The following is a 20,227-nucleotide window of genomic DNA, read 5'->3' on the forward strand; positions in this document are numbered from 1 at the left end:
GGTCTTTGCGGTTCTGTAACAACTTTTCGGAAGGTAAATGAAATCTCCAAGTTTGATGCCTACCCCATGCCCCGAGTAGATGAACTACTGGAGAAAATTGGTAATGCTCGGTACATTATGACTCTTGATCTGACAAAAGGGTACTGGCAAATTCCTCTGACCCCCAGGGCCAAAGAAAAGACAGCCTTTGCAACACCTGACGGTTTGTTTCAATACACCGTCATGCCATTCGGCTTACATGGGGCCCCACCCACCTTTCAACGGCTCATGGACAAAGTCCTAAAACTGCACAAAGCATATGCCGCAGCTTATTTAGATGACGTGGGGATCTACAGCCCAGATTGGGAATCCCACTTACCCCGGGTACAGGCAGTGTTAGACGCCCTTAGAAAGGCAGGGCTCACGGCAAACCCTGCCAAGTGTTATGTGGGGTTAGAGGAAACAGAGTATCTGGGATACACTGTGGGATAAGGCTTAATCAAACCCCAACATAAGAAGGTGAAGGCAATTAGAGAATGGCCGAAACCAGTAAATAAGAAGCAGGTTCGAGCCTTCCTAGGGCTGACGGGTTACTACCGGAAGTTCATCCCAAGTTATGCCACAGTGGCCGCCCCACTTACCGACATGACTAGAGCCAGAGGGCCAAACATGGTCAAATGGGATGAAAGGGCCACCAAAGCATTTAGGACATTACAGGAGGCTCTCTGCTGTAATCCAGTGCTGATGCCTCAGAGGTCGGCTTGGGAGCAGTGCTATCCCAAGAGGTAGAAGGGGTGGAACACCCCATCCTGTTTTTAAGCAGGAAGCTGGAACCACGGGAAACCAACTACTCAGTCGTTGAGAAAGAGGCGCTGGCAGTAAAGTGGGCTCTAGAAAGCCTGAAATACTACCTGCTGGGGCGCCACTTCACCCTCATAAGTGACTATGCCCCACTCACCTGGATGCATAGGGCTAAAGAGAAGAACGCCCGGGTGATGCGGTGGTTTTTGAGTCTCCAACCGTTTCATTTCGACTTGAAACACAGAGCAGGGAAGGAAATGGGAAACGTGGATGGGTTATCCCGCATGCACGCATATTTTGCTGCGGTAGCCTGACCTAGGGGGTCGGATCTAGGGGGAGAGATGTGTGGCAAAGAAGGGGGTCGAGTGGTAAATGGCAGATATGTGAGAGCAGAACTAATAAACGGGATCTGCCCGATCACTGAAATGGCCACCCCTGTCAGAACTACAGATCACAAAATGGCCGACCACCAAAACTACAAGTCCCAGAAGCAAGGGGAACCCTCAGAAGGTGGAGCCAACCCACAGATAAAGGGTCAAGAAAAACCAGGAAGAGAAGAAGAGAGTGCTGGAAGGATCTATGAACAATAGAGAAAGAGACAATAGAGATTGCCTGGATTTACCGTGTATGAGTTGGACTGTTTTGGACTTACCTGTTGGCGTTTGGACCTGGACCTACCGAGAACCCGATTCGTGTACCGAACCCTGCTATCCTTGACCTCGCCTACGGCCTGGGTGGACCAGGACGGAGAAACAAACACACAGGTACTGTCCTGTTCGAAAGAACTCTCATTCTTGGGTGATTTGGTGACAGTTTACCACTTAGTTTGTGACAAACGCTCCTAACCTTGAAGAGGTTTGCCACACCATGTTGAAAGTTTCAGTTAAAAAAAAAGCAACTAACAGCCAATTCAGCCCCCCCAAACGCACGCTCACACAAACACACGTACACACAAACACACACACACACTGACAAAAAAACACACACAAACTCACACAAGCACACGTACACACAAACATACACACACACACTGACAAACAAACACACACACTCACACACAAACACAAGTACACACAAACACACACACTGAAAAACAAACACACGCATGTTCACACAAAGACACTTACACACTCACACACTCACACAAACACACACACGTACACACAAACACACGTACGCACTGACACAGAAACGTTAGCACGTACACAAAAACACACTTACACACTTACACACTTACACACTCACACACAAACACACGCACACACAAATGCATGCACACACTCACCCACGAACGCACTCACCTCCAGGGAGATGCACTTGGCTTCACACAGGGCAGACATCAAGAGAATGGTAACTCTAGCAGGCCCGCCTGCTTCAATCAGGGCAGACATCTGGAGACTGGTAAGGACTCTAGCAGACCCGCCTGCTTCACACAGGGCAGACATCTGGAGACTGGTAAGGACTCAAGCAGACTCGCCTGCTTCACACAGGGCAGACATCTGGAGACTGGTAAGGACTCTAGCATACCCGCCTGCTTCACACAGGGCAGACATCTAGAGACTGGTAAGGACTCTAGCAGACCCGCCTGCTTCACACATGGCAGACATCTGGAGACTGGTAAGAACTCTAGGAGACCTGCCTGCTTCACACAGGGCAGACATCAAGAGAATGGTAAGGACTCTAGGAGACCCGCCTGCTTCACACAGGGCAGACATCAAGAGACTGGTAAGGACTCTAGCAGACCCGCCTGCTTCACACAGGGCAGACATCTGGAGACTGGTAAGGACTCTAGCAGACCCGCCTGCTTCACACAGGGCAGACATCTGGAGACTGGTAAGGACTCAAGCTGACTCACCTGCTTCACACAGGGCAGACAACTGGAGAATGGTAAGGACTCTAGGAGACCCACCTGCTTCACACAGGGCAGACATCAAGAGACTGGTAACTCTAGCATACCCGCCTGCTTCACACAGGGCAGACATCTAGAGACTGGTAAGGACTCTAGCAGACCCGCCTGCTTCACACAGGGCAGACATCTGGAGACTGGTAAGAACTCTAGGAGACCTGCCTGCTTCACACAGGGCAGACATCAAGAGACTGGTAAGGACTCTAGGAGACCCGCCTGCTTCACACAGGGCAGACATCAAGAGACTGGTAAGGACTCTAGGAGACCCGCCTGCTTCACACAGGGCAGACATCAAGAGACTGGTAAGGAATCTAGGAGACCCGCCTGCTTCACACAGGGCAGACATCTGGAGACTGGTAAGGACTCTATCAGACCCACCTGCTTCACACAGGGCAGACATCTGGAGACTGGTAAGGACTCTAGCAGACCCGACTGCTTCACACAGGGCAGACATCAAGAGACTGGTAACTCTAGCATACCCCCTGCTTCACACAGGGCAGACATCTGGAGACTGGTAAGAACTCCAGGAGACCCGCCTGCTTCACACATTGCAGACATCAAGAGACTGGTAAGGACTCTAGAAGACCCGCCTGCTTCACACAGGCCAGACATCTGGAGACTGGTAAGGACTCTAGGAGACCCACCTGCTGCTTATCATCTTCATATATTTCTTCTATCTGGAACCTGGATGTTTTGTCTTTCTGGCTAACAGACATACTCTAGCTATATCGTTCTTTCTGGGTCTGATTGGCTCTGTTGATTATACATTAACTGTCACTGAAACATACACCTATCCTCTTGATGGTAAATACTCAATGACATACACTTTTGAGTAGCTCCTCATTGGGTACGGTGAAAAGGTAAAGTTCTCAGTTTTGGGCCAGGACCACACACGCACAAACACAAACACAAACACAAACACACACACACACACACACACACACACACACACACACACACCCTGATCAAATGCTTATTGTTTTCTCGTTTCAATTGTTGGGTTTGATCAGTTTGCTTTGTTGGTGTAAACAGGTTGCTTCAGTTTACTTTTTTTAAGACAACCCACAGCGCTGAGCAGTGTCAATGTACAGTATGAGCACTTATTAAAACGAGTATAATTGACTCCTTCGAGTTGCCATCCTTTTGTATTCCGGTTTCAAATGGGCCAAGCAGAGAATCAAAGGGTTGTTAATTAGAGTAATTCAGCTGGAATGAATCAAAAACCATTAGAATTTTATAACAACATGACTAATTTAAAGTTTTTAAATATTTTAATGACTAAGAATTCTTTTCAGACGGGAGGGAGGGAGAGAGTGAAAGATAGTGAAAGTGAGGGAGAGAGAAATATTACAAACAAAATGCTCTATGTCTCAAGCTTTGTTCAGTAGCTCTAGCAACAGCTCTTATCCCCCAGCAGTAGTGCCAGTCTTCCCATCAGAGATATTGATCCTCTTCAGTAACAGTACTTTACACTCGCAAAGGCTGTCTGTCGCTGTCTCCCCAGGACATTAGTAGATACAGCACTTCAAGACAATTCACATGAGAGACAGAGAGAAAGGGTAGAAAGGGAGGGAGAGAAAGTGGAAGAGACGAAGAGAGGGAGATCAGAGATCATTAGAAGATCAGGGCTTTGCTGAAAACCAGTCTCGGATAGGGAACTGTAGAGAAACATAAACGCAGCGGCCAAAGTGTGTTTAACTATGTTATGTTTCGTCACGGTATCCTTCCATTAATATTTCCCTTGACTGAGGAGGACTTTTTAGAGGCTGTCGATTGCTTCAATTATCTCGCTGACAGACACAACAGACCAACAGACCTAGTAGACTAGCCATAAAACATGATTATTTTGTCGGTTGGAGAGGCAGTGACTTGCAGGGAGGTCTGTCTCTGAGTAGGAACTGGCTTTTATCAAAGTCAGATTTACTATTACCAAATCCAGACGCCCAAGTTCACCAAACAACAGACAACAGATCACAGTGAAATAGGTTATTAAATTGACAAATAATTTTCACCAAATATGAATACCAATTAAACCAAGATACACAAGCGATAGCCTCCGATGGTGGTATAATTAATTTTATCCGACAAAATGACACACTGCTCAACTCAGCTCAGCCATAGACCGATGTAGTATCCTCAGTTACAACTGGCAGGAGGCATTATAATACCAATGCATAGACACATTGCATCCAAATAGTTTGTAACACAAACTCCATAGCCTTTCAAAACGGATTTACAATTCTTCCAATGTACCACACGTAGAGCTCGGAAACACACACATACGCACACAAACACATACACACACACAAACACACACACACACACACACACAAACAGTATTAAATAAATGAGGTTCTAAAAAATGACTGAAAAATTCTAAACTGAAAAAAAATGTTTTATCAAAATAACATTTTAGCTTGATGAATCAAATGCTTTCAAAGGGATGTTATCCAGCAAATTGCAAAATAAAATACATTTAGGACATTACAGGACATTGGCCTGTCCTTCATGGTGAACGTCTCGATAGCAGCTTTGTAGAAGTCACAGCAGATCCCCATTACTTTAGTCTGGATGCACACAGCAGGCCCATGGTCGTGTGAGAGACCAAGGCTCTTGTAGAAGCCAAGGCTTGGATGCACATTGAATGGCGGGAGAAGCCCAATTCACACAAAGCAAAAGTAAATGTCCAAGATGTGTAAAAAGTTTTAATTGGTCATAGGTTTTCAGACGATTGGACAGTCCAGTATTCACTGTTGGCCTGCCCGACAGATAGCATCATGAACAAAGTCATTTGTCGTAAAGCTCCTGTATGCTGCCTCTGTCTGGTCTTAACTTAACTCATTATAGTTGGCGTTCCACTCTTCAAACGCTCCAAACGTTACAATTATTCCAACTTGGAAAATTGTTTGAGGGTGCAGTGCACTGTCCATTTGTCAGGTTGTTTTTTGATAGCTACCTATAGCTAGCTTTGTTCAGTTCAAGGAATGCGAGTGAGCGCCAAATGATGTAGACACTCCCAAATGTGCAACGTGTTTAGGAAATACACATGCTAAAAATATGGAATCGCCTCAATGCAATTAAATGACTTCATGCTAGGCAAGGCACCCTGTGACTGTAGTCCGGAACGTCTGCATGTGTCAACGATTTGAACGAATGGAAAGAAAGGCAAGAATACCCCAAAACCTTTTCTGAGATTATGATGCAGTTCTAGCACATTTTGAGAATTTGAGCATAAAAAAACAACAGAAAAATTGAGGAAAAAGCATTCAATTAACGTGAACTCACCCCATTCCGTACAAATGTGCGCAACCGCAACATTCAAACGAGGCTACAAAGAACATTAATGGGACTGTGGCGACTGTGTTGACTTCAAAATCGAGGGTGTGAACTAGTTTTCTATTCAAGCGTTGATCGACATGGTAATGGCTCTATAATATTGGAGAAAAGTTTAAAAAACTGACCCTCCGTTACATCGTGACGTGTCATGCTGTAACCTACAGCACGCATAAAGCAACTATTTCTGTCTTACAATCTCTCTCCATCAGGTGTAGCACTTGTCTCATCCTTTAAAAACAAGAAATGGACAGTGACGGGGGTAAGAGGGGGATACCTAGTCATTTTTTGTTTCATCCTTGCATGCGATCATCATTCTCAAAGCCGTTGTTTACTTCTAAGACCATTTTAGCACCGCCCTAAAAACCCGATTCAAATTCAACACAAACCTTCAAATAGGTATGTAATGACACATTATATAAACTCTTTATAGTGTTTTATTTACATTTTAGAGGCGATAAGGTGATAATTTGGACAGATCGAGTGAAAAAAAGCCATTTTCCCACACAACATCTCTCCTTCTCACTATCACGCATTAGTTTCACTTCCCCACCCGCCATTTTTAAAAAAGACCCGACGGGGCTCATTGCCTGCTTGAATTATGCAGAAACGGGCAGCATTTAGGTCATGTAATTTATTCTGTTGGAAAGAGAAGAAATTGTGCTTTACAATGGTATTGGCATTACAGTTGATCTGGAAGTATTACGTTTTTGGGTGCTCAAAAAGGGTCAATTGTACAGACCAAGGTGATGTACAAAAGTGAGTGAGTTTCCGTTAGTCTTTTTTTATTTTTGTTTTCTCACAACATATTTTTTGTTGTTAAATAAACACTGCCCACCCTGACTGCACATCACTTTGGAGAGGATACAATATGTGTTCATTTGCCTGAATAGTAGAGTTGAACACATAATACAACATGCAGCACAAACAGCCTCATATTGTCCTAGAGCCTAGACAGAGATGACTTAACCAGAAGTGAAGATAGAGACAGACACAAACACAAAGACAAACTCTCTCTCTCTCTCAAACACACACACACACACACACACACACACACACACACACACCCAAACATAATATACCAAGGATAACTATCCTTATTCATGTCTGTCCTTCTCTTGGCGCTGAGCGGAACCCGTTCAGTTCATCTAGAAGGTTCCATGAATGAAAACTCTGATTCTAATTCCAGGGATTCTGAGGTGTTACCTTGGCAACAAACGTGTGGAACAGGGAAAACAGAGGGAATCGTTGTTCCCCTCTCCATGGCCTTTTTAACATTACAAATAAAACAACACCGGACAGACTCACAAGATGGATGAGAGGTGTATCAGAAAACATTTGCAGCGAGTTACAAATAAAAACAGTGAATATTTGTCTTAAATCATCAGACTCATGATCCAACAATCTGAAATTCGTCCAAGAAAAAGAGAAGAAATTGCCCCTCTGTCTTGGCTTGGGGATATTTAACACGTAAGTAAGGGCCTCTTGGCAGTGGCCTCGTCCTAAAGCACCTACTGTGGCATGTAGAAGAGCTTGTCATGACTCCTACCGAAGGTGGCTCCCCTTCCTGTTCGGGTGGCGCTCGGTGGTCGTCGTCACCGGCCTACTAGCTGCCACTGATCCTTTTTTTCCCCCTTGTCTGTTTATTAGTTGCACCTGTGTTTAGTGAGGTTAATTGGTTGGGCTTTATTTACCAGCCGACCCGACTGCTGGTTGTGCGGGATAATTGTCAGTGTATGATTGTACACGACTGTAAGTCACGGTTGTCCGTGTGTGTGTGTTTTGCTGAACTGTTTAGTTCCCCGTGTTTGGGGCATTTGTTTGGGTTGGCCTCGTTTTTACCGGTGTGGTGTAAAGTATCGCTACCCTGAACTCTCTGCTTCCTGCACCTGACTTCCTGCGCCTGACTTCTTCCTCCACTACACCCCGGGCGTTATAGAGCTGGTATGGTGCTATCTGAGACTGCTGACTAACTCATAGGTCCAATGTAATGGCTACCTGTGGTTAGAAGAGGAGTCCAAAACTAACAGCCCTTACATACTTCTCTAACCTCACTCACTGGAATCAAGCGTCGAGTGAAATTAACGAGTCTTAATTAAAAGCGGAAAGTACACAATACCTTCAGGAAAGTATTCAGACCCGTTTACATTTTCCACATTTTGTTACGTTACAGTCTTATTCTAAAATGGAAAACACACATTTTTTACCTTGTCACGACTTCCTCCGAAGTTGGTCCCTCTCCTAGTTCGGGCGGAGTTCAGCGGTCGAAGTCACCGACCTTCTAGCCATCGCTGATCCACCTTTCATTTTCCATTGGTTTTGTCTTTTCCATCACACCTGGTTCCAATTCCATAAATTACATGTTGTGTATTTAACCCTCTGTTCCCCCCATGTTCTTGTGGGTAATTGTTTCTTGTAGTGCTTATACAACGGTATGCTGGTATTTACCTGGTTTTGTTTGACCCATTTATTGTATTGTTCTGTTGACGGTGGTTTATGGATATTAAACAACACCGTTGTAAATCAGTTTTCGCTCTCTTGCGCCTGACTTCTCTGATGCCAGTACGCACCTCACTACATACCTCATCAATCTACACACAGTATCCTATAATGTCAAAGCAAAAACGTGTTTGTGTTTTATTTGAGAAATATATAAAAAATATAAACATAACTATTCAGAACCTTTGCTATGAGACACGAAATTGGACTCAGGTGCATCCTGTTTCCATTGATCATCATTGAGATGTTTCTACAATTTGACTGGAGTTTCACCTGTGGTAAATTCAATTGATTTGAAATGATTTGGAAAGGCACACGCCTGTCTTTTTAAGATCTCACAGTTGACAGAGCAGGTCAGAGCAAAAACCAAGCCATGAGGTCGAAGAAATTGTCTGTAGAGCTCTGAGACAGGATTGTGTTAAGAAACATTTGAACATTGGTCATCTATAAACATTTCACCATCTTGGACATGTTCTGTTATAATCTCCACCCGGCAGAGCCAGAAGAGGACTGGCCACCCCTCATAGACTGGTTCCTTTCTAGGTTTCTTCCTAGGTTCCAGCCTTTCTAGCCACCGTGCTTCTACACCTGTATTGCTTGCTGTTTGTTGTTTTGGCTGGGTTCATGTACAGCACTTTGTGACATCAGCTGATGTAAAAAGGGTTTTATAAATACATTGGATTGATTGAACAGATCTGGGGAAGGGTACCAAAAAAGTTCTGCAGCATGGAAGGTCCACAAGAACACGGTAGCCTCCATCATTCTTAAATGGAATAAGTTTGGAACTACCAAAACTCTTCCTAGAGCTCGCCACCTGGCCAAATTGAGCAAATGGGGGAGAAGAGCCTACATCAGCAAGGTGACCAAGAACCCAATGGTGACTGACAGAGCACTATAGTTCCTCTGTGGAGATGGGAGAACTTTCCAGAAGGCCAACCATCTCCACAGCTCTCCTCCAATCAGGCCTTTATAGTAGACTGGGCAGACGGAAGTCACTCCTCAGTAAAAGGCACATGACAGCCCGCTTGGAGTTTGCCAAAGGCACCTAAAGAATCTCAAACAATGAAAAACAAGATTCTCTGTTCGGATGAAACCAAGATTGAACTATTTGGACTGAATGCCAAGCGTCACGTCTGGAGGAAACCTGGCATCATCACTACGGTGAAGCATGGTTGTGGCAGCATCACACTGAGAGGATATTTTTCAGTGGCAGGGACTGTGAGACTAGTCAGTATTGAGGCAAAGATGAATGGAGAAATGTGCAATGAGATCCTTGATGAAAACCTGCTCCAGAGTGCTCAGGATCTCAGATTTGGCAAAGGTTCACCTTCCAACAGGACATCGACTCTAAGCACACAGCCAATACAATGCAGGAGTGGCTTCAGGAGAAGTCTCTGAATGTCCTTGAGTTACTCAGCCAAAGTCCAGACTTGAACCCGATCGAACATCTCTGTAGAGAACTGAAAATAGCTTTGCAGCCACGCTCCCTAACCAACCTGACAGAGGTTGATAGGATCTGCAGTGAAGAATGACTCCCAAAATACAGGTATATCAAGCTTGTAGCATATTACCCAAGAAGACTTGAGGCTGTAACCGCTGCCAAAGGTGAGTCAACAAAGTACTTTCTAAAGGGTCTGAATACTTCTGTAAATGTAATATTTCAGTTTTGTTGTTTTATAAACTTGCAAAAAAATCTAAAAACATGTTTTTGCTGTGTCATTATTGGAAAATATGTGTAGATTGACGAGGAAACACAAACAATTGAATCTATTTTGGAAAAAGGCTGTAACGTATCAAAATGTGGAAAATGTCAAGTCAAGTGGTCTGAAAACTTTCTGATTGCGCTGTATATAGAAAAGCATGTTGACAGTGGACTCAGCTATTTCAGCCACACTTTTTTTATACATTTAATTTAACTAGAGAAGTCAGTTAACTTCTTATGGTATAGGGGACGCTTGCATCCCACATGGCCAAAAACCAGGGGAAATGCGGCGCGGCAAATTCAAATAAATTAATATAAAAATCTAACTTTCCTTAAATCACACATGTAAGATACTCAATTCAAGCTACACTCGTTGTGAATCCAGCCAACATGTCAGATTTTGAAAAGGCTTTTCGGCGAAAGTATAAGAAGCTACTATCTGATGATAGCACAACAGTAAACAAAGAGGGTAGCGTATTTCAACCCTGCAGGCGCTACACAAAACGCAGAAATGAAATATAAAACATGCCTTACCTTTGACGAGCTTCTTTTGTTGACACTCCAATATGTCCCATAATCAACACAATTGGTCCTTTTGTTTGATTAATTCCGTCCATATATATCCAAAATGTCAATTTGGCGCATTTGATCCAGAAAAAAGCAGCTTCCAAAATGTGCAACGTCACTACAAAGTATTTCAAAAGTTGCCTATAAACTTTGCCAAAATATTTCAAACTACTTTTGTTATACAACTTCAAGTATTTTTAAACGTTAATAATCGATCAAATTGAAGACAGATCTATCTGTGTTCAATAAAGGAAGACAACAAACCAAGCAACTTTTCAAGTCTTGCGTAACTCAGTGTTACGCAGTTCCTAGTTGGCCCTACTTCTTCATTGCACAAATGAATAACCTCAACCACATTCCAAAGACTGGTGACATCCAGTGGAAACGGTAGGAACTGAAAACAAGTTCCTAAGAAATATTGTTTGCCAATGAGACCTCAGTGAACAGACAGAGACCTTCATTTGTTTTTATTCTGAACGGTTAGTCCTCGGGGTCTTGCCTGCTACATAAGTTCTGTTATACTCACAGACATGATTCAAACAGTTTTAGAAACTTCAGAGTGTTTTCCATCCAAATATAGTACTATGCATATCTTATATGCTTGGCATGAGTAGCAGGAAGTTGAAATTGGGCACGCTATTCATCCAAAAGTGAAAATGCTGCCCCCTATACCTTAATAAGTTAAGAACAAATTCTTATTTACAATAACGGCCTACCCCGACCAAACCTTGACGACGCTTGGCCAATTCTGCGCCGCCCTATGGGACTCCCAATCACGGCAGGATGTGATACAGCCTGGATTCATACCAGGGACTGTAATGACGCCTCTTGTACTGAGATGCAGTTCCTTAGACCGCTGTGCCTCTCGGGAGCCCATTGCTGTGTATAAAATGGAGCACACAGCCTTTCAATGTAGCACCTTCGTTGGATGCAACGTTTTCAACAGGTCAGTTCGTCAAATTTCTGCCCTGCTATAGCTGCCCCGATCAACTGTAAGTGCAGTTATTGTGAAGTGGAAAAGTCTAGGAACAACAAGCCGCAAAGTGGTAGGCCACACTAGCTCACAGAATGGGACCACCAAATGCTGAAGCACATTGCATGTATAAATCGCCTTGCCCTGGTTGCAACACTCACTATCGAGTTCCAAACTGCCTCTGGAAGCAACGTCAGCACAAGAACTGTTAGTCGGGAGCTTCATGAAATGTGTTTCCATGGATGAGCAGCCGCACACAAGCCTGAGATCACCATGCACAATGCCAAGCGTCGCCTGGCGTGGTGTAAAGCTCGCTGCTATTAGACTCTGGAGCAGTGGAAATGCAGGGAAACGTGTTCTCTGGAGTGAGGAATCAGATTTCACCATCTGGCAGTACAACGGACAAATCTGGGTTTGGCTAATGCCTGCCCTAATGCATGGTGCTGACTGTAAAGTTTGGTGGTGGAGGAATAATGGTCTGGTGCTGTTTTTCATGCTTCAGTTAGACCCCTTAGTTCCAGTGAAGGGACATTTTAACGCTACAGCATACAATTGTATTGTAAACAATTCTGCACTTCCAACTTTGTGGCAAAAGTTTGGGAAAGCCCTTTCCTGTTTCAGCATGACAATGCCCCTGTGCACAAAGCCAGGTCCATACAGAAATGGTTAGTCGAGATCGGTGTGGAAGAACTTGACTGGCCTGCACAGAGCCCTGACCTCAACTCCATCGAAAACTTTTGGGATGAATTGGAACGGCGACTGCGAGCTAGGCATAATCTCCCAACATCAGTGCCCGACCTCACTAATGCTCTTGAGGCTGAATGGAAGCAAGTCCCTGCAGCAATGTTCCAACATCTAGTGGAAAGCCTTCCCAGAAGAGTGGATGCTGTTATAGCGGCATCTTAATGCCCATGATTTTGGAAACAGATGTTCGACAAGCAGGTGTCCACATACTTTTGGTCATGTAGTGTGTAAATAGTCAAATAGTTTTTTTGTCCAAACTGTTAGCATGTATGACCAGCCTGGCGTACTCAACATCTGCCACGAAAATATAAATTATGTCACTGTGTGTTCTCAAGGGTGACCAACTGCTAATCTCTTTTATAGGCTCTGAGTTCATAAACTGGGCATCAGCTTACTGTAATTAAGTAATAAAGGACCAGCAGATGGTTGTATCGTTATTCCCAGTTCTGCTTCCAGGTCCACACACATGTATGCACAAACAGACACATGCTTACATGTACTCACACAAAAACACACACAGGCTCTATTGTAGGTCTGTCCTTAGCTGCTTCGTGGCTTAGGGTAAGAGACAGTGATGAACGCTTAGTGATTCTCCAGGTGTGTTCTCACAGTCAGTCCAAATGGGCAAGACCTGGTCTGACTAACACACACACACACACACACACACAGCCGTGTTCCAGACCGACCATTCCTCAATAGGTATTTCTCTATCCTCCTGTGTCAGAGACTTCTGTCCCCCAATTATGACCTCACCACCCCTTCCTGGCCTGTTCAGAGTCAGGATGTGTGTGAGGGTTTACTGAACTGCGCTCTCTGACTCTCTCTTCTCCAATACAGTATTTTGTCTTTAATGTCTTTTTCGCTATGTCAGACCCTAGTAAGACCAGCTGTCGCCATTAGCGTCGGCTAATGGGGATCCTAATAAATCAAAAATCAAACCCAACGTCACATCGGAGGTCATTTGCTTTGGCAGATGGGGTTTAAAAAGTAAGGCAGAAGTCAAGAGGATATATGAGGGAAAAACAGTCAAGGTGATCCTCTGTAGAAACACTGGTATATTCACCTCGTTATCTAAAATCATCAAGGGGGCTATATTGACCGTAATTCCAGGAAAGTGTCTATAATGAGAAGGATTTTTGTTGAATGAGCTGATTATGTCGTTATCGCCGGCGGAACTGTACCTGAATAAAGTAAGGTATAGAGATAGAGAACTCCTGAAGGACCATTTTTGTTGTCTTCATCAACATAAAAACACAGCGAAATACAGAATGTTTTTTTAGGTTCGCTGTCAGAAATAACAGTTCTTAACAGGAAGATGATTTCAGGGTAAGAGGAGCAATTACCCTTTTTCCGTTTCTCTACATCTTCCTCTGTCTCTCCCTTCCCTCTCTCTGCATCAACCTCGTGGACACTTCCCTCTCTCTGCATCAACCTCGTGGACACTTCCCTCTCTCTGCATCAACCTCGTGGACACTTCCCTCTCTCTGCATCAACCTCGTGGACACTTCCCTCTCTCTGCATCAACCTCGTGGACACTTCCCTCTCTCTGCATCAACCTCGTGGACACTTCCCTCTCTCTGCATCAACCTCGTGGACACTTCCTGCATCAACCTCGTGGACACTTCTGCATCAACCTCGTGGACACTTCCCTCTCTCTGCATCAACCTCCACTTCCCTCTCTGCATCAACCTCGTGGACACTTCCCTCTCTCTGCATCAACCTCGTGGACACTTCCCTCTCTCTGCATCAACCTCGTGGACACTTCCCTCTCTCTGCATCAACCTCGTGGACACTTCATTCTCTCTGCATCAACCTCGTGGACACTTCCCTCTCTCTGCATCAACCTCGTGGACACTTCCCTCTCCACCTCTCACTGATTAGATCTCTGAATAATGAGCCAGAAAATGATCCTCCATCCCTGGCGTTCAGTTCATGTCTCGTGGTCATTTAAACGGCCAGAATAACAACAACATGAAGTCATATTTATTTATTTTTTTAACCTTTATTTAACTAGGCAAGTCAGTTAAGAACAATTTCTTCTTTTCAATGACGGCCTAGGAACAATTCTTATTTTCAATGACGGCCGAGGAACATTGGGTTAACTGACTGTTCAGGGGCAAAATGACAGATCGGGGTTTTGAACTTGCAACCTTCCGGTTACTAGTCCAACGCTATAACAACTAGGCTACCCTGCCGCCCCGTGTGTCTCTTGAGCATTTGATGTGGTTTGTTTACGTGCCTCTTTAGAACAATAGATGCGTAACATACCAGTTTTAAAGGAAAACCTGTGTGTGTGTGTGTGTGTGTGTGTGTGTGTGTGTGTGTGTGTGTGTGTGTGTGTGTATGGAGAGAGAGAGAGAGAGATGGACTTCCTCTCACAGCAACAAGCTATGTAATCACTCTCATCATTGCCAACACCACAGGCGTAATACAGTACAACCTCTCAGAGGGCACACACACACACACACAAACACACACACACACACACACACACACACACACACACACACACACACACACTCTGGAGCTTGACAGGCTTTTAGGTGTTTAATACAGTCCCCATCGGCACAAATCATTTCTCCAGTTAGGAGAGCCAACTAGTGAAATGTCACCCAGAGAAACGAGGGAGGCTCCTGAACTCCTTCTCTTGTGTAACCTTTTAGCTGTTCCTCAGGTTCAGAATCACAGAGAGGAGACCTGCCTTCCTCCTAGGTCATATCAGTTAATTGGCTTTTTTCAAATTGCCCTGTGGTGAAGACATTGAGTGTGTGCGTGTGTGCGTATGTGCGTGTGTGTGTGTGTGTGTGCGTGTGTGTGTGTGCGTGCTTGCGTGTGTGTGTGTCTGTCTATCTGTCCCCATTGCTTCTCCATAACATTGTGACTATGTGTCTTCCCCTCTGATCCTTCCATCCTTCCATCCTTCCCCTCTGATCCTTCCATCCTTCCCCTCTGATCCTTCCATCCTTCCCCTCTGATCCTTCCATCCTTTCATCCTTCCCCTCTGATCCTTCCATCCTTCTATCCTTCCCCTCTGATCCTTCCATCCTTCCATCCTTCCCCTCTGATCCTTCCATCCTTCCATCCTTCCCCTCTGATCCTTCCATCCTTCTATCCTTCCCCTCTGATCCTTCCATCCTTTCATCCTTCCCCTCTGATCCTTCCATCCTTCTATCCTTCCCCTCTGATCCTTCCATCCTTCTATCCTTCCCCTCTGATCCTTCCATCCTTTCATCCTTCCCCTCTGATCCTTCCATCCTTCTATCCTTCCCCTCTGATCCTTCCATCCTTCCATCCTTCCCCTCTGATCCTTCCATCCTTCCCCTCTGATCCTTCCATCCTTCCATCCTTCCCCTCTGATCCTTCCATCCTTCCATCCTTCCCCTCTGATCCTTCCATCCTTCCTAATTTGCAGTTTTACACGTGAAAACGTATTGTCACATGTGGAATTGTGTTTTCACGTGCAAAACATTCACATGTGAACATAAAATCTGCAGTTGAAAAACTTCCAAAGGTTGTGTAGTGTCATGGTATGACATGTTGACATCCCACACATTGTCACATTTATTTCACATGAGATCGCGTTTTCAAATGTGCTCAAACAAATGTCAGGTATAATTTCACATGATCACATGTTATACCAGTAACTTCACATGATCACATGTTATACCAGTAACTTCACATGATCACATGTTATACCATTAACTTCACATGATCACATGTTATACCATTAACTTCACATGATCACATGTTATACCATTGGGGCGGCAGGGTAGCCTAGTGGTTAGAGCGGTGGACTAGTAACCGGAAGGTTGCGAGTTCAAACCCCCGAGCTGACAAGGTACAAATCTGTCGTTCTGCCCCTGAACAGGCAGTTAACCCACTGTTCCCAGGCCGTCATTGAAAATAAGAATTTGTTCTTAACTGACTTGCCTGGTTAAATAAAGGTAAAAAAAAAAATTACTTCACATGATCCCATGTTATACCAGTAACTTCACATGATCACATGTTGTACCATTAACTTCACTTGATAACATGTTATACCATTAACTTCACATGATCCCATGTTATACCATTAACTTCACATGATCCCATGTTATACCATTAACTTCACATGATCACATGTTATACCATTAACTTCACATGATCCCATGTTATACCATTAACTTCACATGATCCCATGTTGTACCAGTAACTTCACATGATCACATGTTATACCAGTAACTTCACATGATCACATGTTATACCATTAACTTCACTTGATAACATGTTATACCATTAACTTCACGTGATCCCATGTTGTACCAGTAACTTCACATGATCCCATGTTATACCATTAACTTCACATGATCCCATGTTATACCATTAACTTCACATGATCACATGTTATACCATTAACTTCACATGATCCCATGTTATACCATTAACTTCACATGATCCCATGTTGTACCAGTAACTTCACATGATCACATGTTATACCATTAACTTCACATGATCACATGTTATACCATTAACTTCACATGATCCCATGTTATACCATTAACTTCACATGATCCCATGTTGTACCAGTAACTTCACATGATCACATGTTATACCAGTAACTTCACATGATCACATGTTATACCATTAACTTCACTTGATAACATGTTATACCATTAACTTCACATGATCCCATGTTGTACCAGTAACTTCACATGATCCCATGTTATACCATTAACTTCACATGATCCCATGTTATACCATTAACTTCACATGATCACATGTTATACCATTAACTTCACATGATCCCATGTTATACCATTAACTTCACATGATCCCATGTTGTACCAGTAACTTCACATGATCACATGTTATACCATTAACTTCACATGATCGAATTTGAAACAATTTTGATCACATGAAAATCATATGGGTTTTTCCGCGACACGGACACATGCACACAAACATGCAAAGACACTGCCCGACGCTCATTTTAAATGCTTATTGTTACAGTAACTGCTTCAGTAATAATATCTTCAGAAACAGTTACCAGTTTTGCCATTCATCAGGACTGCTTCATGCATCACTTATATCTATAATGATGTCATGTTTGAATAAAATTTTAACGACGTGCGCTGAGAGTCGGGAAGCAAGTTCAGGGAGTGTTTTAATAAATAAACGGAACATAATACGAAACAAGAAACACGAACAACGCACAGACATGACACAGAAACAATGACGCGTAGTTGTAGGAACCGAAGAGAGTGACATATATGGGGAAGGTAATCAGGGAAGTGATGGAGACCAGGTGATTCTGACAACACGCGGGTGTGCGTAACGATGGTGACAGGTGTGCATCATAATGAGCAGCCTGGTGACCTAGAAGCTGGAGCACATGCAACAAACATTTTTTTTCTAACAAAGAAAAGCTTTAGAAAGGTTCTTCACAGTTTTTAATGAAAAATGATTTAGATTCATTCCAAAATCCAATTTGACACACACACACACACACACACACACACACACACACACACACACACACACACACACACACACACACACACACACACATATATATCCAGGCAGTATCACATCCGGTCTTGATTTGGAGTCCCATAGGGCGGCGCACAATTGGCTCCGCATCGTCTGGGTTTGGCTGGGGTAGGCCGTCATTGTAAATAAGAATTTGTTCTTAACTGACTTGCCGAGTTAAATAAGGATAAATATAATACAAATATATATACAGTACTAGTCAAATGTTTGGACACTCATTCTACTCATTCTAGGGTTTTGATTTATTTGTACTATTTTCTACATTGTAGAATAATAGTAAAGACATCAAAACTATTAAATAACACATATGGAATCATGTGATAACCAAAAAAGTGTAAACTATTCAAAATATATGTATATTTTTAGATTATTTAAGACAGCTATGCACACTCTTGGCATAGAAAATAGTACAAATAAAGAAAACTTCTTGAATGAGTAAGTGTGTCCAAGTCCAAACTTTTGACTAGTACTGTATATATATATATATATATATATATATATATATATATATATATATATATATATACATACATTGAGTGTACGAAACACTAGGAAACCTGCTCTTTCCATGACATAGACTTACTAGGTATCACGTCGGCTCCCGATCCCCCTCTCTGGGGCTCGAGGTCGCCAGGCTGCCCATCATTATGCACACCCGTCACCATCGTTATGTGCACCAGTGTTTCATCAGACTCACCTGGACTCCTTCATGTCATTGATTGCCTCCCCTATATCTGTAACTTCCTCACCGTGTAGTTGCTTCCCGTCTCCCAGCGTCTGTCGTATCAAGACCGTTACACAAAGTGAATCCAGGTGAAGGTTATGATCCCTTATTGATGTCACCTGTTAAATCCACTTCAGATCAGTGTAGATGAAGGGGAGGAGACAGTTATTTTTTAACCTGTTTGGGATAGGTGGCAGCATTTTCACGTTTGGATGAAAAGCGTGCCCAGAGTAAACTGCCTGATACTCAGTCCCAGTTGGTAATATATGCATATTATTAGTAAATATGAATAGGACCACTCTGACATTTCTAAAACTGTTTGAATGATGTCTGTGAGTATAACAGAACTCATATGGCAGGCGAAACCTGAGAAAAATCCAACCAGGAAGTAGGAAATCTGAGGTTTGTATTTTTTCAACTCTTTGCCTATCGAAGAGACAGTGTGTATGGGGTCAAATGCACTTCCTACGGCTTCCACTAGATGTCAACAGTCTTTAGAACCTTGTTTGATGCTTCTACTGTAAAGGAGGGGGCAATGGGAGCTGAATGAGTCAGTGAACTGTCAGAGTGCCACGAGCTGGTCACACGCATTCATGTGAGAGTTAGCTTGAGTTCCATTTGCATTTCTACAGACAAAGGAATCCTCTGGTTGGAACATTATTGAAGATTTATGGTAAAAAACACCTCAAGATTGATTCTATACTTCGTTTGACATGTTTCTACAAACTGTAATATGACTTTTCTTCTGAACTTTTGCCTGGACCTGCCCGCGCGTCATTAGTTTGGATTTGTGAACTGAACGCGTTAACAAAAGGAGGTATTTGGACATAAATTATGGACTTTATCGAACAAATCAAACGTTTATTGTGGAACTGGGATTCCTGGGAGTGCATTCTGATGAAGATCATCAAAGGTAAGTGAATATTTATAACGCTATTTCTGACTTCTGTTGACTTCAACATGGTGGATATCTGTATGGCTTGATTTGTGGTTTGAGCGCCCTACTCGATTATTGCATGGTTTGCTTTTTGCATATAGTCTTTTTGAAATCTGACACAGCGGTTGCATTAAAGTCCACAACCACCTAAAAAGGAAGCGATTCCCAAACCTTCCACAACAAAGCCATCACCTACAGAGTAATTACCCTAAGTAAGCTTGTCCTGGGGATCTGTTCACAAACACAAACAGACCCCACAGTGCCCCAGGACAGCAACACAAATAGGCCTAACCAAATCATGAGAAAACAAAAAGATAATTACTTGACACATTGGAAAGAATTCACAAAAAAATCTGAGCAAACTAGAATGCTATTTGGCCCTAAACACAGAATACATTGTGGCAGAATACCTGACCATTTTAACTGACCCAAAAGTAAGGACATCTTTGACTATGTACAGACTCAGTGTGTCACACCCTGACCATAGTTTGCTTTGTATGTTTCTATGTTTTGTTTGGTCAGGGTGTGATCTG

Source organism: Oncorhynchus masou, chromosome 18 (assembly GCF_036934945.1).
Source record: "Oncorhynchus masou masou isolate Uvic2021 chromosome 18, UVic_Omas_1.1, whole genome shotgun sequence".
NCBI lineage: Eukaryota > Metazoa > Chordata > Actinopteri > Salmoniformes > Salmonidae > Oncorhynchus > Oncorhynchus masou.